Source organism: Rana temporaria, chromosome 4 (genome assembly GCF_905171775.1).
Source record: "Rana temporaria chromosome 4, aRanTem1.1, whole genome shotgun sequence".
NCBI lineage: Eukaryota > Metazoa > Chordata > Amphibia > Anura > Ranidae > Rana > Rana temporaria.
Genome location: NC_053492.1, coordinates 339,926,642 through 339,950,006, shown reverse-complemented (window position 1 = coordinate 339,950,006; position 23,365 = coordinate 339,926,642). Strand labels below are relative to the sequence as shown.

Sequence of the window (23,365 nt, the reverse complement as noted above, 5' to 3'; positions counted from 1 at the left end):
CCATCAGTGCCACGTATGAATGCCCAGAAGTGCTGCCTATCAGTGTCACCTATCTGTGCCTATTAGTGCCACCCATGAGTGTCCATCGTCGGTGCCCATCAGTGCCCGCTCATTGGTACCACCTTATCAGTGCCCATCAGTGAAGGAGAAAACTTACTTATTTACTAAATTTTATTACAGAAACAAAAGCAAAACTTTATTTTTTTCAACATTTTCTGTCTTTTTTTATTTGTTTAGCAAAAATAAAAACCGCAGAGGTGATCAAATACCGCCAAAAGAAAGCTCTATTTGTGGGAACAAAATGATAGAAATTCTGTTTGGGTACAGTGTAGCATCACCGTGCAATTGTCATTTAAACAGCGACAGCGCTGAAAATTAGCTTGGGCAGGAAGGGGGGTAAGTGTTGGTCTGTAAATGTAGGTAAATGGGTACCACAATCACTAATTTAGAAGTAACTACATATACCTACACAAATCTGTGGATTAAAGCTTTTGCCAAATTTAAACATGCAAATGACAATTAGTACAGCCTGCATTCACAAAATTCTCATCTCATTGGAGAAAGTTAAAAAAAAATATTACTGCTCTAACCTAACAATATATACTTGGTGTGTCAGATTCAATAATCTTTGATGGTTTGGAATGCAGCTACTCATTAAAGTGGAGGTTCCATAAAAAAAAAACAATTTTGCTTTAAACTGTAGCTTACGACTAAAAAAGAAAAAAAAAAAAGAACATTTTTTTTTTACTCATCTGGAAATGCCTGTTGCTATGCGGTCCCACGAAATCTGCCTTTGAAACCACCTAGGATTCTGACACCTCCCTCTAATGCTCCTGGGAAATGTGTCTCATCATTTCCCAGGATGCAGTGCGCTGTCCAATTATCACTCCCCATTCAAGACTTCCAGGAAGTAAGTGCCTGTAGGCTTCACATAGCCCACAAGCAAAATGACAACAGTGTAGATATAGTTTTATAAACTATCTTTTTTGAATATCTATGAGGATCGGCGGCGGATTGTAAAATAGTAAGTGACCAGATTTTAAGTCAAAGCTTCAAAATGGAGTGCCTGTAAGAAACTAAGAAATGTTGTATGCATTTTCTTATTACAGGTACTTCTATAGTGCCGATCATTTACGCAGCTAATAATTTATATATTGTACCATTACACCAGTCCATCGGAACAAGGAGCTTACAATCTTTTGAATTGTGGCACAGGCAGAACACGTTAACTACAGGAAGATAGTGCTGCGTTTGTGATTCAAGCAGACAACCCTAGTCCTGCCAGGCAGAAGTGCTACCTACTTAGGAGCTTTTCACACATGCAGACCGTTCAGGTCTGCCTGTCAGTTTTTTCAGGCAGACCTGAACGAACGCTCCATCTACCTGTATGGAGCACCGGATGTTAGCGGTGACATATCTCCGATCCACTAAATCCAGACGGATTGGAAACCCTATTTTCCATCCGTCTGGCGGATCGCATGAAAACAGACAGGCGGTCAGTTTTCATCGGATCTCCCCATAGAGGAAAGCAGAGATCTGACAGGTCCATCTCTCCACAGTGAGCAGAGACGAACTTGTCATCTGCCGGCTCAGCTCTCCCCTAGACCTAAACAAGCAGGTAGCCCTTGCAGTGTGGGTGCAGCCACAATGCATAAGGAGATTTTTGAAATTTCCTGGATTTGGTCACATGGTAAAATATACCATTGCTGGCTTGCTTCTTGAATGTGCAGACTCCAAGGCTGTCAAGCCTTATCCTTCCATTACTTCCTGTTGAATTACTGACCCTGCATACGCATGTCTATATTAACCTCTTGCCGACCGCGCTATAGCAAAAATACTGCTACAGCGCGGTCGAGTTACTGTGACAGGACGTCCCTGGGACGTCCTCGTGCACTTCTGCGTTTGCGCGTCCCCTGGGGCGCGCTCGCGGAAGTGTCCGTGCTCGCCGGGTCTAGAAGACCCGGCGCATCACGGATCACGGTAAATTGCCGCGAATCGCGGCTGTTTACCACGTGATCGCTCCGTCAAATGACGGAGCGATCACTTGTAAACAAACCGGCGTCATTTGATGACGCCGGTTCCTCCCTCTCCTCTCTGTACCGTTCGGTACAGTGCGAGAGGAGAGGAGAGGAGGGGGGGAGCGCGGGGTGTCAGCAGCTGCTGTGGGCTGGATCTGTGACAACTGCAGTCACAGATCCAGCCATCCCTCCCTGCGCAATACTCTGCAGTACCATCAATACTCTGCAATACCCCATACTCTGCCATCCCTCCCTGCGCAATACTCTGCAGTACCATCAATACTCTGCAGTACCATCAATACTCTGCCATCCCTCCCTGCGCAATACTCTGCCATACACCATACTCTGCCATCCCTCCCTGCGCAATACTCTGCCATACCCCATACTCTGCCATCCCTCCCTGCGCAATACTCTGCCATACCCCATACTCTGCCATCCCTCCCTGCGCAATACTCTGCCATACCCCATACTCTGCCATCCCTCCCTGCGCAATACTCTGCCATACCCCATACTCTGCCATCCCTCCCTGCGCAATACTCTGCCATACCCCATACTCTGCCATCCCTCCCTGCGCAATACTCTGCCATACCCCATACTCTGCCATCCCTCCCTGCGCAATACTCTGCCATACCCCATACTCTGCCATCCCTCCCTGCGCAATACTCTGCCATACCCCGATACTCTGCCATACCCCGATACTCTGCCATACCCCGATACTCTGCCATACCCCGATACTCTGCCATACCCCGATACTCTGCCATACCCCGATACTCTGCCATACCCCGATACTCTGCCATACCCCGATACTCTGCCATACCCCGATACTCTGCCATACCCCGATACTCTGCAATACCCCATACTCTGCAATACCCCGATATCCCTGCGCGATACTCTGCAATACCCCAATACTCTGCAATACCCCCAATACCCAAATACTCCGCAATACCCCAATACACTGCAATACCCCCAATACCCCAATACTCTGCAATACCCAAATACTCCGCAATACCCCAATACTCCGCATATATAATGTTTTGGGGTTCTATGTAATTTTCTAGCAAATAAATTGTGATTTTTCCATGTAGGAGAGAAATGTCAGAATTGGCCTGGGTGCTCCAGAACGCCTGATGGCGCTCCCTGCATGTTGGGCCTCTGTATGTGGCCACGCTGTGTAAAAGTTGCACACATAGGGTATCGCCATACTCGGGAGGAATAGCAGAATGTGTTTTGGGGTGTCATTCGTGGTATGCATATGCTGTGTGTGAGAAATAACCTGCGAATATAACAGAAACAAGTTATTTTTTTTTTTACAGAATTTTCGGTCGTTTTTCTTTTATAGCGCAAAAAATAAAAAACCCAGAGGTGATCTAATACCACCAAAAGAAAGCTCTATTTGTGTGAAAAAAAGGACAAAAATTTCAAATGGGTACAATGTTGTATGACGGAGTAATTGTCATTCAAATTGTGAGAGCACCGAAAGCTGAAAATTGGTCTGGTCAGGAAGGGGGTTTAAGTGCCCAGTGGTCAAGAGGTTAAATATGCAAATACGCATATCACAACCTGGGTAGGTCCAACTCTAAATAAAGATAAATGGGTACTGTAATTATAATTACATACAGTATTTGAATTCAAAATCCTGCACAGTTCTGTAGGTTTAAAGCTAGTTGACGGGGGTGTGGCTTGACTATGGAGGAGTGAGGACGTGCAATGCCTCAGCTCCTCGTACACCGCCGCAGTAATCATCAGCACGGAGGGGCGACTCACCCCCATAGCGTCAGAAACGATGTCCCAGGGACAGCGGGCACTCTCCCAGCAGTCGAGGACAGATGGGACCCGGCAGGAGCAGCTGGAAGCCTTCTTTGGCGGGTCCCGCGGACCGGGCCCTGAAACCTCCAAGATAGCACCGAAGCCAAAGGCGACTAAGGCATCCAAGGCAGCACAGAAAGCTGCGGCCCAGCAGCAGCAGCTTGCGGACTTCCAGATCCCCTCTCCGGAATTGGTGATTGACACTGCTCCCCCCGCCTTCCCCGGGATCCTCCACCTCCCATGATCAGGGCCCCGACATGGCGGACGTTCTGAGCGATGGGGATTTGAAGCGCCATATTTGGTCTCTCCCCACACGTGCAGACCTGGAAAGATTCACTGCTAGAGTGGAGAAGGCCTTCACAGCGGACATAGCACAGCTCAAAGCAGACACCAATCACCTGGGGGCTAGAATGGAGTCAGTGGAACAGAGGGCTGGATGAGGCCTTGCCAGCCATCTCCATGCTACAGGACAGGTGCAGTGCCCAGGACCGGAAAATAGAAGCTTTACTCTGCCAGCTAGACGATTTTGAGAATCGCACCAGGGAGGGTAACATTCGCATATGCGGCCTGCCAGAAGCCACTGCTCACAAAGATCTTGTTCCTACCCTGGAAGATGTATTCAGGGAGATTCTGGGTTTGCCTGCAACAGCGATCATTGAGATCGACCGTTCCCATAGGGCCCTTAGACCCCCCTCCCAGGATTTGGATAATCCTAGAGACATAATATGCAGGGTTCACAAGTATACTTTGAAGGACAGGATCATGCAAAAGACGCGAGGGAGGGAGTACCTTGACTTTGATGGGGCCAAACTTTCCTTTTACCAAGATATCTCACGGCGTACCCTCATGCAGCGTAGAGCCCTCCGCCCGCTGCTGGAAGCTATACAAAAAGCGGAACTGCCTTACCGCTGGGGGGTTTGCTTTTTACCTCCAGGCGACCAAAGATGGCAAGCAAGCCACACTGTGCAATAAGGATGACCTTCCGCATTTTCTGGATACCCTGGGGCTAGAGCCGGTGGATTTTCCTGACTGGAGGGGACTGTCTGAACATCCCTACCTACAACTTCCACAACCATGGATGCCGGTTAGCCGCAAGAGTCGCAGGCGGGACCAAGGACGTCCCTCTACCAACTCCCCCCGGGGCTCGGAGCCCACAGGGAACTAATGGAACTTTAACCTTTGTGCACCTTTTGCTGCTTCCCAGCTGCTGTCTGCCTCCCCCTTGGGTTTATCTTCACCCATTGCTACTTTTGCAACTCCTTCAATGCCCAGACCTTGTGAAGTCATCTCCGTTTTGGGTGGGTGGGTTTAGACATTGTTGCGCTATGCGCCTTTGCATGCCTTGCTGCAGGGACTGGGGCCACTTTGGACTCCCTATCATCGGCCATTGTGGACGAACTGTAGCTGAGGCCTTGCCCCCTGTCTGACCCTGATCCCACTGATGGCTTCCCTGAAGTCCCAGTTCATGTTTTGTTAATTTTATTCTCCTTATTTTTGGGTTTTGATAAGCCGATTTCCCCTCCTAAATGATTGCTATATGTTAACTGTGCGGTGGGGTGCGGGGGCTGACCCTCGCACCCTGCCCTCTCACATTGGTCCACGTTCCCCCCATAGGCCGTACCTTGCTAGGTATATTTCCTTTTTGGAAATGGGAATGAGTCTCGGAGATCACTCCCATGTAGGGCTGACCCCGGGGCTCATCCCCCTGTTTTGGTATGGGGCTCTCTCCCCTAAGTTACCATATGTATTATGTGTTTGTTTTACTGTTCCTCGCCGTTTCTCTTTTTCCCCCTTCTATTTTTTCTCTCTTGCTTTCATTTTTTTCCACAGGAACGGCCTCCAGCTCCGCCCCCCGCACTACACCCATCTCTGTGACACGACAGCCTCCAGCAAACAGACCCTCTGATGGCTTCACTTAAGGTACTTTCTTATAATGTCCGAGGTCTTTGCTCTCCATGTAAACGTAGTAAGCTGTGGTGGGAACTGAAGCGGTGAGGGGCACAGGTGATCCTTTTACAGGAAACGCATTTTACCCCCCGGTCAATGCCCAAACTGCCAACCCACTTATACAACCAATGGTTCTTAAGCAACTCACCGGACCCTAAATCTAAGGGCATGGCTATTGCAATACATAAATCTTGCCCCTTCCAAGTCGCAGAGAGCAGAGTAGACCTCTTGGGATGGTATGTTTTTTGAAGGGTTCAGTAATGGGTCAGAAACTCACTGTAGCTACGATCTACGCCCCTAATTCGGGTGAACTTTCATTCCTTGATAGCACTCCTGGCGGACTTTAGGGAGGGTCCTCTTGTCCTGAGAGGCGACTTTAATGTCAGTCCTGATCCGCAGCTCGACACTTCCCACAACCGACCCTTCCATTCGCACGCTTTCCTTAGGCACTTTCGTAGATCCCTACAGACCCACTGTTTGTTTGACAGCTGGCGTGTACTACACCCCTCTGACAGAGATTACAGTTATTATTCGAGGGTCCATGATGTCTATACCCATATAGACTTAATCTGTGTAGATCACCTGGCCCTGGAGGTGCTGCAGGCTTCATCTATTGGGGGTCTCACTATATCTGACCATGCTCCTGCAACGACCACGTTGGCCTTGCAGCCGGATGCCTGTCTGGCTTGGTCATGGAGGTTGAACGAGTCCTTGCTGGACGATGAGGCGACAGTCTCGGAGGTTGCGGACATTTTGTCCCACTACTTTCGGGAAAATACGACTGAGGGGGTGAGCAAGGGGATTGTTTGGGAAGGTCACAAGGCGGTGCTGAGGGGTGAACTGATCTCTCAAGGATCTAGACTTAAGGCCCAGCAGGCAGACTTCAACAGGGTGCTCCAAGCTCTCCAAAAGGCTGAACTCAGACATAAACATACCGGTGACCCGGAGGCTTTGCGGGAGTTGACCGATATGAGGGAATTATTCTTGCGTTTACTAGATCGCCAGGCGCGTAAACAATTGCGCTACATGTCACACAAGTATTATGAGCATGGCAATAAATGTGGCCGAATGCTCGCTAGAGCTCTCAGGAAGAAACGTGCGCAAATGCTGGTACATAAGCTGTGCCTACCCTCTGGGTTACTCGTGGTCAGGTCCTCCCAAAGCCTCTGTGTTCCGAGATTATTATGCTGCCCTTTATGACCTAGGTTCGACACGCTCCCCGGGGGTTTGTGATACGAGACTGACTGACATCCAAACTTACTTAGCAGCGTCTGGCCTTCCCCCGCTGACGGACAAGCAAAGTTCCCAGCTAGAATCCCCTATCCCCCCTGCTGAGATAGAGGCAACGGTGAAGTCTCTGCCCAATGGTAAGAGCCCTGGCCCTGACGGGTTCACTAAAGCTTATTATAAGCAATTCCTACCTCTGCTGTCAGAGTCGATGTGTAGCTACTTCAACTCCATAGCAGACAGGAACGCCATTCCTGGGGAGGCGCTGCTGGGTCATATCTCAGTCATCCCCAACGAGAGGAAGGACCCGACACTGCACCAAAGTTACAGACCCATATGCCTCCTCAATGTGGACGTAAAATTTTTAGCAAAGATCCTCGCCACCAGATTGAAACATCTAATCCCGCTCATTGTCCACCCCGACCAGACTGGGTTTGTTGCAGGCCGTGAAGCCAGAGACAATTCCGTCAGAGCTATACAGCTCATTCACTGGGCGCGTACCTCCCCCTGACTCTCCCCCGTATCTCATTTTTCTACCGACGCGGAGAAAGCGTTTGATCAGGTGGATTGGACCTACTTAGGTGCCGTACTTGAAAGCATGGGTCTCCGCACACACATGCTGACCTGGATCATGGTGTTGTGCTCGCACCCATGTGCACAAGTTAAGGTCAACGGATTCCTTTCCCCCAGATTCCCGATCAGAAATGGCACGAGACAGGGGTGCCCGCTATCGCCTATCCTGTTTGCCCTGGTGCTAGAGCCATTTCTATGCACCGTACGGGCTAATGTCAACATTAAAAGGACTGACGGTGGGCCATACAGAGCACAAACTCTCAGCATACGCTGGCGATGTGCTATTCCACCTGACGTTCCGGAACCCCTGATCTCGTTGCCAAATCTGCTGTGGGAACTTAACCATTTTGGGTCGCTTTCTAATTTTAAAATTAATTATTCAAAATCAGAAATACTCCCCATTCAGATACCACCCCCGCTGGCTGACCGGTTGCAAACTGCCTTCCCCTTTACTTGGGCTAAGTCATCCTTGAAATACCTGGGTGTCTGGTTGACAATTACGACACCTTTTATGCAGCCAATTTCCCCCCCCCCCTTGTTAGCTACAGTGAAAAACGACTTGGCCACTTGGACTAAGACAGCCTTTACCTGGATGGGGAGGCTGGCTGTAGTAAAGATGAACATCCTCCCACGCATTCTGTTCTATATGCAGATGATACCCATGTCCCTCCCTAGGGGTTTCTTTACCCAGGTGTCCAGTCTGATATCGAAATTTATCTGGCACGACCGGAAACCGAGAATTGCGCTTAGGTTGCGGACACGCCCGAGGGAGGCGGGGGGTTTGGGTCTGTCGGATATTCAAAGGTATCATAGGGCGATCATCCTCAGGAGGATACTCAATTGGCGCTTCCACACTGCCTCCAAGCTCTGGGTTTCCCTGGAGAAGTGTAGGGCGGGTAGGAACCCGTCTTATGCCCCGTGGTTGTCTCGGGGGGACAGGGGGCTGTCAGAGTTTACTTTCCCATTGACGACTCAGACCTTAGGAATCTGTGATCGGCTTAATGCTAGACTGGCTCCGGCCCCCCCCCCCCCGTGTCCCCATTGGGAGGCTGTGGTTCCCGCCGGGAACAAGTGGCGTTCTTTGGGCCCTGGGTCGAGGATAATAGCGCTAGCTGTGGTAAGTTTCTGCGAGACGGTAAACTCTTGCCCCTAGAGACACTTCGAGAACGACACAGGACTTTTCCCATGGACTTTTGGCGCTACAGACAATTACACAATTTCTTTTTCCCCGATCCACATTCTATTGCACACTTCTCCCCTGCCAGTGAGCCAATACAGACGCAGTGTACTGCCCCACCTTCTGAATGCAGCGAATCGGCTGCTTCCGGGAGATGGAGGACTGGATCGCCACCTGCAGGAATACTCGGGAGTGCATTTCCAGCACCTGGTCGACCTGGGCAACGTATGTCTCGGATCCAGGATATGTCACTTCCAGTTTGGATGTGCCATTGTTGGAGCTGGCAGACCCTTCCCTTAAGCAAAGATCTCGGGCTACCTAGCTTGGTAGAGAGCCCTCGATAACATGGTTTTGGCCTCATTAGGCAGCCAGAGGAGGAAGGGAGATGAGGCAATTTTCCTTTTCAGCTACTAATAGATTGTGAGGTGGTGGAGGCAAGTGGTGTGGGGGAGGAGCTGGACGTGCGACCACAGGTATGTTCCTACTGATTCTAATTATTTTCTTCTTTTATCTCTTTCTCTCCCTTGTCTTCTTTGCCCTATTTTTCTCTGCCTTCCTTCTAGTAACCTTCTGACATTGAGTGACCTGGTTGCTGATACACCGGGAGGGGTGTGAGCATTGGGGGTGTCGGCCGGTCGGACAGACTCGAGATCCCGTTGCCGAGGGGCAGCTTGTTCCCCTTTGGGGACAGGCACTTATTTTACCACCTTGGGGCGGGCGTCTCGATCACTGTGGAGGTCGGTCGAGGTCGTTGCATGCAGGGAGGTAAGCTGGAGGTCTATAGAGGCCCCCCCCTTGTGCGCGCTCAGCTGGCTTACCCTCGAATCTGTGCATTATTTAATGTACCAATTGCTGTCCAGTTGACCGGCCGGCTCGACTTCCGGCCCTTGCCCCTCCTTAGCCAGCACCCATCTTTATCAGTCGATGAGAGGCTCGAAATGTGTCTCTCACGCTTTGTTTTTCGGCTAAAGTGTTTTATACGGAGGGGGAGACTTCACCCCCGGCTCGCTGCCTGGTCTAAAAGTTTAAGTTATGCCCATTAGGATACTGGGTCCCGATGGGTTTACATGTTTCTCGGTTTTCAATGTCCAATTTGTTTTTATGTTATGTTGAATACTTTATGGCTTACTGTCTGCTGCAAATGCGTCTGACAACTTGTGTTGTGATGTACTACTTTGCCGTTCACAAATCAAGATTTTACAAAAAAAAGTGTTAGAGGTTGAGGCTTGGGTAATCTTTTTTTCACCCTTTAAAGTGATTGTAAAGGTTTATTATTATTTTTTTAATAACAAACATGTCGGGGGGGGGGGGGGCGTGTACAAGATGGCGACAGGAGCGGACGTGTTTTAACTCCGCCCTGCCGCCCGGATCTGTAATCCACCATCCCTGCGGTGCTGGGAGCCCATACGCTGGCATAACGATCTGCTTTTTGCCTGGCCATGCCTGGCTACAGAGGAGGGGGAGTAGTGCGCCGACAGAGCCAAAAAAGACCGAAACTGCGCGGCATACTGAGGGGAAGGCCGCGGCAGTCTCCCCCACCATGTCAGCTCAGGGATAGGAGATGAGTCACGAGGCTGCAGCTCCTTGAGCCCCCCCCCCTCCCCTGCAAGCACACAGCACTCCTGGAAGCAATTTATGGCTGTAAAACGGCCGATTGAGAAAATTGATAGTGTGTACATTGAACTGGGCCCGATTAGGAGAGACATGGATGCTTTTAAGGGCAGGGTGACACAGGTGGAGCAGCGTGTGTCTGCAGCAGAAGATGTGCAGAGGGAGCACACGGCTGACCTCCATACACTAAAAATCAGAGTCAAGCACCTGGAGTCCCACGCTGATGATTCTGAGAATCGTAACAGACAACAACAATTTGCGCATCATAGGGCTGTCTGAGGGAGCAGAGGGGAATGATACCACCATGTTTACCAAGCGGCTGCTGCGCTCTAGTATACTTGTGAGAAAGTCCCTGTCGTTTAGGCTGGTGCTTGACCCGGATGGACGCTTCATAATATTGCATGCAATGGTGGAGAGTCTTGAGATGGTGCTGGTGGGTGTCTATTTGCCCCACCCCCCACCGTCTCGATCAAGGTACTTCACAAACTGGGCCCTCTCATTGTCAACTATGGTACAGAAAATCTGATGCTTGTGGGGGACTTTAACATGCCACCTAACCCTGGGCTAGATTGCCTTAACTCAGCAGGGGGATCCACTTTGGATCTCTCGGTCTGGGCAGAGACTTATGGACTGACAGACCTGTGGAGGTGGCGTCACCCCTCCAATAGGTTCTTTACCTGCCATTCGGCCACCCATAGAACTCTCTCGTGCATTGATTTGATGTACGCGTGGAGACCTCTATTACCTAGGGTCCAGCAGATCTCCAATCATCCTAGGGGAATATCCGACCATGCCCCACTCCTCAAGTTGTCTTTGGTGGGATCCCCTGCAGATAGATTGTGGAAACAAAAAGAAAAAATGCGCTTACTAAGTGCAGTATGTCTGATAATATGGAATTTATTAATTAAAACAGCCAAATGGCTACTCACTAAAAAGAAGTATAAAATGCGCTCATAAGAAGGGAAGTGTAGTCACTGTGGATCGTCAGCGGATGATGGTGGCTTCTCTGGTGAAGGTTTTGTTGATTGCTGTCCAGGGAGGAAGTGAGGCAGAGCACTGCGGGCACAGCGAAACCCGGAAGTAACTGTTCGGCGGCGTGCGTTCCAGTCTGAAGCACATACAGCTCTCTGCGACAGGAAGTGACGTCAGGCAGGGGCTCGTGGTGATGATGCGTTTCAATGCTTCCGCATTTTCATCAGATTAAATGGGAGGAGGAGACTGGCATGCTTATATATGCTCTGTGGGGCGAAATGGGGCTGGAAAGCAATGATAATGCGCGGTCATTTTTAAAAAAAGGACGGAAATATACTGAGCCTTGCATAACATACACTTAAAGGGCAACAACTCAAAATACCAGGAAATGGCCATAATGGACAAAAATACAAAATTACAAAAATGCAAATAAATGCAAATATCAACTATATATAAAAAACCCAATATGTATAAATATATATATATATATATATATATATATATATATATGACTCAAATGATAAAAATGGGGAAAAGAAAAGGGAGAAAAAAGGGGGGAAATTATAAAAAAAAAAAAAATGATAAAAAAGAGAGAGAAATGGACAACCATCATTACTACAATGTTATGTATGTATATATGCAAGTCCATGTACCTGCGTACATACTGTGAAATACATACTGAAGAATAAGTCCTGTATTATTACATCTCAATAAAATTTATATGTCAAAAATAATAATACTAGGAATAATACTAAGACTTGCATATATACATACATAAAATAATAATGAGGGATGTACATTTCTCTCTATCATTTTTTTTTATAATTTTACCCTTTTTTCTCCCTTTTTTTTATCATTTGAGTCATATATAGATTTTTTATACATATTTGATTATTGATTTGATTATTGATTTGATTATATATATATATATATATATATATATATAGCGGATATTTGCATTAATAGTCATTTATTTGCATTTTTGTAATCTTGTATTTTTGTCCGTTATAGCCATTTCCTGGTATTTTGAGTTGTTGCCCTTTAAGTGTATGTTATGTAAGGCTCAGTATGTTTCCTGCCTTTTTTTAAAAATGACCGCCCATTATCATCGCCCCACAGAGCATATATAAGCATGCCAGTCTCCTCCTCCCATTAGATCTGATGAAAATGCGGAAGCATTGAAACGCGTCATCTTGAGTCCCTGCCTGACGTCACTTCCTGTCGCAGAGAGTCGTGGGCGCTCTAGGCTGGAACGCACGCCGCCGAACAGTTACTTCCGGGTTTCGCTTTGCCCGCAGTGCTCTGCCTCACTTCTTCCCTAGACAGCAATCAACAAAACCTTCACCAGAGAAGCCACCATTATCGGCTGACGATACACAGTGACTACACTTCCCTTCTTATGAGCACATTTTTTACTACTTTTTAGTGAGTAGCCATTTGGCTGTTTTAATGAATAAATTCCATATTATCAGACATACTGCACTTAGTAAGCGCATTTTTTTTTTTGCCATTACAGAGTCTTGCTTCACTTTCCAAAGTGCTGCCACGGTGTACATGTCATTTTGAACTGTTTATACACAAACTTTAAATATTGTGACTTTCATTACCATGCTTTATTATCATCCAGTCACTGGACTTTTCGTTTCCCTTCCTCCCCTTCCCTTTTTATAACTATTTATTTATCCACTTTGTGTGGTATTGTGGTTCAAATTTCCCTCCTTCGTGCCGTCATTGTGTTTGGATAGATTGTGGAGACTGTCGAGATTCTGGATCTCTAACCTTGGGGTGGATTCCGGGTTTTGCCTACAAAAACGCACACTTACTGGGCACTTACAGTGGGGATCGAATGTTTGGGCACCCCAGGTAAAAATTTGTATTAATGTGCATAATGAAGCCAAGGAAAGATGGAAACATCTCCAAAAGGCATCAAATTACAGATTAGACATTCTTATAATATGTAAAAAAAAAAGTTAGATTTTATTTCCATCATTTACACTTTCAAAATTACAGAAAACAAAAAAATGGCGTCTGCAAAAGTTTGGGCACCCTGCAGAATTTATAGCATGCACTGCCCCCTTTGCAAAGCTGAGACCTGCCAGTGTCATGGATTGTTCTCAATCATCGTCTGGGAAGACCAGGTGATGTCAATCTCAAAGGTTTTAAATGCCCAGACTCATCTGACCTTGCCCCAACAATCATCACCATGGGTTCTTCTAAGCAGTTGTCTAGAAAACTGAAACTGAAAATGGTTGACGCTCACAAAACTGGAGAAGGCTATAAGAAGATAGCAAAGCGTTTTCAGATGTCAATATCCTCTGTTCGGAATGTTAAATAAGAAATGGCAGTCATCAGGAACAGAGGAAGTTAAAGCAAGATCTGGAAGACCAAGAAAAAGATCAGACAGAACAGCTCACAGGATTGTGAGAAAAGCAATTTAAAACCTACGTTTGACTGCACAATCCCTCCAGAAAGATCTGGCAGACACTGGAGTTGTGGTACACTATTCCACTATAAAGAGATACTTGTACAAATATGGTCTTCATGGAAGAGTCATCAGAAGAAAACCTCTTCTACGTCCTCACCACAAAAATCAGCGTTTGAACTTTGCAAATGAACATATAGACAAGCCTGATGCATTTTGGAAACAAGTTCTGTGGACCGATGAGGTTAAAATATAACTTTTTGGCCGGAATGAGCAAAGGTATGTTTGGAGAAGAAAGGGCACAGAATTTAAATGAAAAGAACCTCTGTCCAACTATTAAGCATGGGGGTGGATCAATCATGCTTTGGGGTTGTATTGCAACCAGTGGCACAGGGAACATTTCACATGTAGAAGGAAAAATCGATTCAATAAAATTTCAGCAAATTTTGGATGGTAACTTGATGCCATCTGTGAAAAAGCTGAGGTTAAAGAGAGGATGGCTTCTACAAATGGATAATGATCCTAAACACACCTCAAAATCCACAGGGGATTACATCAAGAGGCGTAAACTGAAGGTTTTGCCATGGCCTTCACAATCTCCTGACCTCAACATAATTGAAAATCTATGGATAGACCTTAAAAGAGCAGTGCGTGACAGACAGCCCAGAGATCTCAAAGAACTGGAAGATTTTTGTAAGGAAGAATGGGCAAAGATACCTCAAACAAGAATTGAAAGACTCTTGGCTGGCTACAAACAGCGTTTACAAGCTGTGATACTTGCCAAAGGGGGCAGTACAAGATATTAACTCTGCAGGGTGCCCAAACTTTTGCAGACGCCATTTTTTTGTTTTCTGTAATTTTGAAAGTGTAAATGATGGAAATAAAATCTAACTTTTTTTTTGACATATTATAAGAATGTCTAATCTGTAATGTGATGCCTTTTGGAGATTTTTCCATCTTTCCTTGGCTTCGTTATGCACATTAATACAAATTTTTACCTGGGGTGCCCAAACTTTCGATCCCCACTGTAACACGGGGTCGGCCTCAGCAGCGGTGGTGTGGGATGCCTTTAAGACCTCCTCCATGGGCCATTACCAAACACTTATTGGCGGTGCTAGCAGACAATTGAGGGCCTATTATGCCCAGTCGGGGGACTCAGAGCTCCACACTAAACTCCAAGAGGGCACCAGAGAGGGCATGTTGCTTCGCACCTCACTTACTAAAAAGAAACTACTCAAACAGTCCCAGAGGATCTTTGAGGAGTGTGAACAGGGGGGGGTTAGCTGCTGGCATGGTTGGTCAGGGAGCAATCGGCCTCCGTGAGCGTCCCCTCATTGGTTGACGGTGGGGGTCAGACAGACTTCCTCTAGGGCCATGAGTGCTTTACATCCTATTACAATGAACTCTATTCTCTCGGATGTTGACTTCTTGGCATTTTATGGCCTTCGAAACTGTTATAGGTAGTGAGGAGTGAAACCAAAAATGTATGCCCTTAGAAATTCTGAAGGCGGCGATTGGTTTTCGAGGTCCTGTATGCGGCAAGGCTCCTAAAAAGTCTCACACGAGGTATCCTCATACTCAGGAGAAGCAGCAGAATGTATTTTGGGGTGTAATTCCACATATAACCATGGTATGTGTGAGCAATATATCATTTCGTGACAACTTTGTGTATTTTTTTGTCATTTTTCAATCACTTGTGACAAAAAAAAAAAAAATATTCAATGGGCTCAACATGCCTCTCAGCAATTTCCTTGGGGTGTCTACTTTCCAAAATGGGGTAGATGGGGGGGGGGTCATTTTGGGGGTTGTACTGCCCTGCCATTTTAGCACCTCAAGAAAATAGAGGCAGTCATAAACTAAAAGCTATGTAAATTCCCAAAAATATATCCTAGTTTGTAGACCCTATAACTTGTGCGCAAACCAATAAATATACGCTTATTGACATTTTTTTTTTTTTACCAATGACATGTGGCTAAATACAAAAAAATGTTGGGTCGTTTTCTATTTATATCGCAATAAAAAAAAAAAAAAATCGCAGAGGCAATAACATACCATCAAAAGAAATCTCTATTTGTGGGGAACAAAAGGACGCAAATTTTGTTTGGGTACAGCATTGCATGACCGCGTAATTACCAGTTAAAACGGGTGCCCTGAAGCTATAAAAAGAAAACTAACCAGCGTTACCCCACTTATAAGGTGATCACTGGTGAAAGGGTTAACTAGGGGGCATTCAGGGAGTTAAAACCTTTATCAGTGCCAAATTGTAAAAAGTGCTCTGGTCATTCAGCAGCCAAATCCTTCGGGGCTGAAGTGGTTAAGATCACCAGCCAGACAGAATCAGGATATTTTTTTATTAGGGTTACAACCACCTTAAGATCACCAGCCAGACAGACTCAAACCTTATTGCGCACGTGATGTGTATGGTATATTAACCACTGAGCTCAGGAAAGATTCATCCCCCTGCCTGACAAGGGCATTTTTTGCGATACTGCACTGTGTTGCTTTAACTGACAATTGTGCGGTTGTGTGATGCTGTACACAAAAAAAAATTATGTCCTTTTTTCCCCCCCACAAATAGAGCTTTCTCTTGGTGGTATTTGATCACCTCTGCGGTTTTTATTTTTTATGCCATAAACAAAAAAAGACCATTTAACCACTTAAGACCCGGACCAAAATGCAGCTAAAAAACCTTGCCCCTTTTTGCGATTCGGCATTGCGTCGCTTTAACTGACAATTGCGCGGTCTTGCGACGTGGCTCCCAAACAAAATTGGCGTCCTTTTTTCCCCACAAATAGAGCTTTTTTTTGGTGGTATTTGATCACTTCTGCAGTTTTTATTTTATGCGCTATAAACAAAAATAGAGCGACAATTTTGAAAAAAATTAAATATTTTTTACTTTTTGCTTTAATAAATATCCCCCAAAAATATCTAAAAAAAATGTTTTCCTCAGTTTAGGCCGATACGTATTCTTCTACCTATTTTTGGTAAAAAAAAAAAAAAAAATCGCAATAAGCGTTTATCGTTTGGTTTGCGCAAAATTTATCGTGTTTACAAAATAGGGGATAGTTTTATTGCATTTTTATAAAAAAAATTTTTTTACTACTAATGGCGGCGATCATCGATTTTTTTTCGTGACTGCGACATTATAGCGGACACTTCGGACAATTTTGACACATTTTTGAAACCATTGTCATTTTCACAGCAAAAAAAATGCATTTAAAATGCATTGTTTATTGTGAAAATGACAGTTGCAGTTTGGGAGATAACCACTAGGGGGTGCTGTTGGGGTTGTGTTCCCTGAAGTGTGTTTACAACTGTAGGGGGGTGTGGCTGTAGGAGTGCATCGATTGTGTCCCCCTATAAAAGGGATGACACGAGCGATGCAGCTCTCCCCGTTCCTCAGCTCCGGGGACCGATCGCGGGACTCCAGCGGTGATCGGGTCCGCGGGTCCCGGAGCTACGGACCGGGTCGCGGGCGCTCCCGCGACCCACGGCTGGGTACTAGTACAGGACGTATCTGTACGTACATGTGCCCAGCCGTGCCATTCTGCCAACGTATATGTGCAGGAGGCGGTCCTTAAGTGGTTAAAAAAAAATACAATATTTTTTACTTTCTGCTATAAAACATATCCAATATAAAAAATGTAATCAATTTAGGCCAATATGTATTCTGCCACATGTTTTTGGTAAAAAATCCCCAAAAAAATATATTGATTGGTTTGCGCAAAAGTTATAGCATTTACAAAACTATGGGATATATTTATGGATTTTTTTTTTTACTAGTAATGGCGGCGATCATCAATTTTTAGCAGGACTGCGACATTGCGGCAAACACATCTCAGGCCCCGTACACACGAGAGGATTTATCCGCAGATACGGTCCAGCGGACCGTTTCCACGGATAAATCCTCTCAAAGATTTCCGCTGATTTCGATGGGATGGAGTGTACACACCATCGCATTGAAATCCGCGCGGAAATCCTCTGCCGATGACGTGTCGCGCCGTCGCCGCGATTATGACGCGGCGACGGGCGCGACGCTGTCATATAAGGAATTCCACGCATGCGTCAAATCATTACGACGCGTGCGGGGAATCCCTTTGGACGAATGGATCCGGTAAGTCTGTACAGACGAGCAGATCCATCCGTTGGAATGGATTCCAGCAGATGGATTTGTTGTGCAGCACAGCAAATATCCGATCTGCTGGAATCCATCCCAGAGGAGATTTCTCCGCGGAAACAGATCCGCTGGCGTGTACACACCATAGGATCTATCCGCAGAAACCCATTTGCTGGGATTTATCTGCGGATGGATTCTATCGTGTGTACGGGGCCTCACACTTAAGTGATACTTTTTGGGAACCAGTGACACCAATACAGTGATCAGTGCTAAAAAACAAATGCACGGTCACTGTACTAATGACACTGGCAGGGAAGGGGTTAACATCAGGGGTTATCAAAGGGTTAAAATGTGTTCCCTGGGAGTGCTTGCTAACTGTGTGGGGGATGCTTTGACTGGGGAAAGAGAGATGTGTTCCTGCTTAGCAGAAACACAAACTCTCCATCATCCCCTCTGACAAAAATTTTTACGTAGGCAGACCGACGATCTGTCTCGGGAACGATCGGCGGGTCCAGGCAGACATTGGGTCCGCCGGAAACCCACTGTCCAATCAGTGGGGAGGTCTTTAACCGCTTGCCGACCACCCACCGCAGATTTACTGCGGTAGGTCGGCTCGGCTGCGCAAAATCACGTAATATAACATGATGTTGCTATGCGGCCACCCCTGGTGCTGATGCGAGTGCCCGGCGGGCGTGATCACCGCCGGGGAACCGCAATCACTCGTCACAAAGCAAGAACCGGGAGCTGTGCGTGTCAGTCCCATCCCCCCTTCAGTTAGAGCACACGTTAGGGAAGATAATTAACCCCTTGATCGCCCCTAGTGTTAACCCCTTCCTTGCCAGTGACATTTTTACAGTAATGCAATTTCAATCAATGCATTTTTATAGCACTGATCGCTATAAAAATGCCAATGGTCCCAAAAATGTGTCAAAAGTGTCCGATGTGTCCATCATAAGGTCGCAGTACCGATAAAAATTGCAGATTGCCGCCATTACTAGTAAAAAATAAAATATTAATAAAAATGTCATAAAACTATCCCCTATTTTGTAGACGCTATAACTTTTGCGCAAACCAAACGATTATTGCGATTTTTTTTTTATGAAAAATATGTAGAATACGCATCGGCCTAAACTGAGGAAAAAAATGTTTTTTATATGTTTTGGGGGGATATTTATTATAGCATAAAGTCAAAAATATTGAATTTCTTTCAAAATTGTCACCCTATTTTTGTTTATAGCGCAAAAAATAAAAACCGCAGAGGTGATCAAATAACACCAAAAGAAAGCTCCATTTGTGGGGGAAAAAAGGGACGTCAATTTTGTTTTTGAGCCACGTCGCACGACCGCGCAATTGTCAATTAAAGCGACGCAGTGCCGAATCGCAAAAAGTGGCCCGGTCATTGACCAGCAAAATGGTCCGGGGCTGAAGTGGTTAAGCAGTGAATGCGGTATTTTGATCCACAGACAAGAGGATGCAAAAGGAAAGAGCTACAAGAAAGGAATCGTGGAGGACTCCCAAGTTAAAAATCTTACGGCTTTCTGCAAAGAGATTAAATTAGATCCTCGAATGGTCAGAAAAAGGCGAGCAGAGTATGGCCATTAACCTCGGTCAAAAGGTGGACAAGGGAAATGCTAAGAAGCGCAAGTGTGGATCAGGTCGACAGCCATCATCTGTGAATGGATTGCTGACAAAAGTGCAAAGGCTTTGGTTGTACGCTGGGCTGATATTCAAGCATTTGCTCTTGCAATGGCAGTGGCACCACAGTTTGAACTATCCCCAGAACAATTTAAAAGCATCACACTACTGGCTGGCTTCCTTCAGCGAAATTGACTGTCTCTAAGAAGATCGACATGTTAAACGTGCACTTGCATTAAAGTTCTTTAGCAACATCCATAGCAACTCTAACTTGCTATGGATGAAACTGCAGTGTTTATGGGCCAAGGCTCTCAAACGACAATTGATCAGAGGAGAGCATCGCCAATCTACGTTCCCTCCACTGATTATGAAAGTGTACGTGTTACCTGTATTTTGGCAATTTGTCGGGATGGAAAGAAAGCCACACCGCTAATCATTGCAAAGGGCAATAAAGATAAGATTGAACATGTTTCAGGCATTTAGGTTCTTGAAACCGAAAAAGGCTGGTGCACACAAGCAGTTATAAGGAAGTGGGTCGATTTAATGCTGCCACTTGTTTTGAGAGGTGGCCAAAGAGGTCTGCTAGTCTGGGATTCAGCCAGCACACACCACACAAAAGACATAAAGAACTTCCTTGCAAACGTGCAGAACCCAGCCAAACTCCCGTAGAGTGCATATAGTGAGCCACGTTGTCCAGCAGCAGAAAATGAGACTGCTCCGAGGAGGACGACCTCTAGATAGCCTACCACGGCTAGCCCTCATCGTCTCAGTAACATCAGGACCTGAGGGGCAAGGCTAGACCAAAAGTTGTTACCAAGCGCCCCCTACCACAAGTGCAGGAATCTCTGGACTCCAGCCCAGATTGGAGCATGTAAATACTTATCCTTGGGGTCCATGGAGAACATGGATTCCCCAGATGAGAAGAGGTCACCATGGAACAGATGGAAACCATCTTAAGCTAGCATAGCCACACCAAAGAATTTAGTTACCAAGGCCCAAGATCAGCCAGACCCCTCCCTCCTTTAGAAGCGAAAACAGGTTGTAGTAAAAACCCCTGGAACAACTCCAGCCAGGGACTGAGGCTGTAATTTACCAAGAAAATAGGTCACACACAGCCATGTGAGGATCTCGTAGACGAGACAGTGAGAGAGATTGGAGGGAAAGAACTCATCTGACAAATGGGAAGAATGAGTAGGCCAATGAAATCAGTATGCAAACCCAATCATCAGAAAATATTATGCCCAAAAAAACACCAAGGGACCCCAAGAAGCAGCAATAAACATGGTGAGGTTGGGCCAACTCACCATACCCTAGAGATCACAGCAGTGTCAGAGCCACTTGGCCAACACATAACCCCATTATCGCTCGGAAGGCTAAGCCATGCTGTAAACCTGAGTGTGCCCCAGCTGTGATGTCATCAAATAGTGTCCATTTCCAGTGTAGCTCATCCCACACAGGGGAAAAGCGCTGAACTGAGCTTGTTTGGAAGAAGCCAGGGGTCCTCTGCCAGAAGTTTTTGTATGTGTGTATTATGTTCTTCTGGGCCAGATTGGTGCAATGAGAATCTCTGATTTTTTGTTTTCCATCAATCAGTTTTTATCATAAACATTGAAAGACAATGTGTACATTGTACATTGTTTACAGAAATCCGTTGACATTTCAAAATACAAATATAAGGCTAAAATATCATTTAACTGGAAAATCTAGATCGCAAATCATATGTTAATAAATACATTGTAAGAAATACATTCACAGGAGTCACCAATACCATACCCCCAGGAACCCAACTGGGATCTCTTTACCTTCCCGGAGGTATGTCACAGGCGACAAACATCATGTATAATGAGAGCTCACATGGCTGAACTTGCCTTCATTAATGACACTATGAACTAAGAACAATCAAAGTCAAAGAAACTTCACAGCTCTATTCCATTTTTCCTAAAGTGACCAAGTGTTTTTCCCCTAATCCAATATCCACCACTAGACACCATAGTCATTTCATATCCATAATGAAGGTTCACCAAGTCAAGTGTGTTTTCTATGGAGGGAATTTTATCTGACTTCCACAGTCTAGTTATAGACAGTCTAGCTGCTAATAATATGTGTGTAGTCACATGCCTGGCAATAGGGGGTACTGAATCTATAGAAAGATTGGAGGACCGCTAGGTCAGGTGTGGGGGCAATGTGTTGGTTCAAGATGTCTGATAGAATTTGGAAGATAGTCCTCCAATAAGGCGTGAGAGAATTGCAATTCCACATTATGTGAAATAAATCACCTTTGGCTGAATTACATCTCCAACACATGTCATTGACATTGAGACCGAATGAGGCCAGTTTCGCTGGAGTCAAGTACCATCTGAGGGACAGTTTTTGAGTAGCCTTATAAATAGACTGCAATGCTTGTTGCCACTGGTGGTTTGTGTAAGTTCGGCCCAAATCGTTTTCCCAACGTGTGTGGGGGGGAAAGTTTATCAAATTGGTGTTTTTGTTGTAGTACATTATAAAACAAAGATATGCCCTTAATTTTGCGGGAATCACTATTTAGGCGTTCCCAAGCCTTCGGGTGTATTGTGTAGATAGGCGATTGAAATGTGTCTATGTATCTTTTAACCTTGAAGTAAGTAGAGAGTTCAGAGGATGGTAAGTTAAATTATGTTTGAAGGAGACAAAATGATTTCAGACTGGAGTCTTTAAATAAATCTTGAATAGATATGATACCCCGGGCAGACCAATGATTTATGGACAGGTTAACCCTTTCATGCCTACACCTATGTATGACATTTGGTGTTTACAAGTTAAAATCCATATTTTTGGCTAGAAAATTACTTCGAACCCCCAAATATTATATATATTTTTTTAGCAGAGAATCTAGAGAATAAAATGGCGATTGTTGCAATATTTTATGTCATACGGTATTTGTGCGGCGGTGTTTTAAACACAACTTTTTGGAAAAAATTTACTTTCATGAATTTTAAAAAAATGAAAAAGTAAAATTAGCCAATTTTTTTTGCATAATGTGAAAGATGATGTTACGCCGAGTAAATAGATACCAAGCATGTCACGCTTTATAATTGCACGCACTCATGGAATTGCGACAAACTACGGTACCTAAAAATCTCCATAGGCGACGCTTTAAACTTTTTTACGGTTACCAGGTTAGAGTTATAGAGTAGGTCTAGTGCTAGAATTATTGCTCTCGCTCTGACGATCGCGGCGATACCTCACATGTGTGATTTGAACACCGTTTTCATATGCGGGCGCGACTTCCGTATGCGTTTTCTTTGCTGCGCAAGCTCATGGGGAGGGGGGCGCTTTAAAAAAAAAAATTTTTTGTTTTCTTATTTTTTTTTTTATAATATTAACCAGTTCCCGACCCCCGCATGTACATATACGTCCACAATATGGCACGTACAGGCACATGGGCGTACATGTACGTCCTTGCCTATTAGCGAGTGGGGGGTCCGATCGGGACCCCCCCCCGCGCTACATGCGGAGGTCGGGTCCGCTCGGGGAGCGATCCGGGACCACGGCGCGGCTATTTGTTTATAGCCGCTCCGTCGCGATCGCTCCCCGGAGCTGAAGAACGGGGAGAGCCGTATGTAAACACGGCTTCCCCGTCCTTCACTATGGCGGCGCATCGATCGCGTCATTCCCTTTATAGGGAAGACACGATCGATGACGTCATTCCTACAGCCACACCCCCCTACAGTTGTAAACACATACTAGGTGCACCCTAACTCCTACAGCGCCACCTGTGGTTAACTCCCAAACTGTAACTGTCATTTTCACAATAAAGAATGCAATTTAAATGCATTTTTTGCTGTGAAAATGACAATGGTCCCAAAAATGTGTCAAAATTG

General features: G+C 45.8%; 1 protein-coding gene across 2 annotated transcripts in view; it reads right to left on the bottom strand.

Annotated features, from left to right (window-relative positions):
• SOS1 (SOS Ras/Rac guanine nucleotide exchange factor 1) overlaps positions 1 to 23,365 on the bottom strand; it is a 412,587-nt gene that overhangs the window by 253,762 nt on the left and 135,460 nt on the right. The window contains exon 1 of one of the 2 annotated variants that reach the window (XM_040350764.1): positions 11,105 to 11,200. The exons of the other annotated variant lie outside the window; for it this stretch is intronic. The gene's annotated coding sequence lies outside the window, so the exon portion shown is untranslated. Of the gene's footprint in view, positions 1 to 11,104; positions 11,201 to 23,365 lie in introns of those variants that run through there. 2 annotated transcript variants of the gene reach the window in all.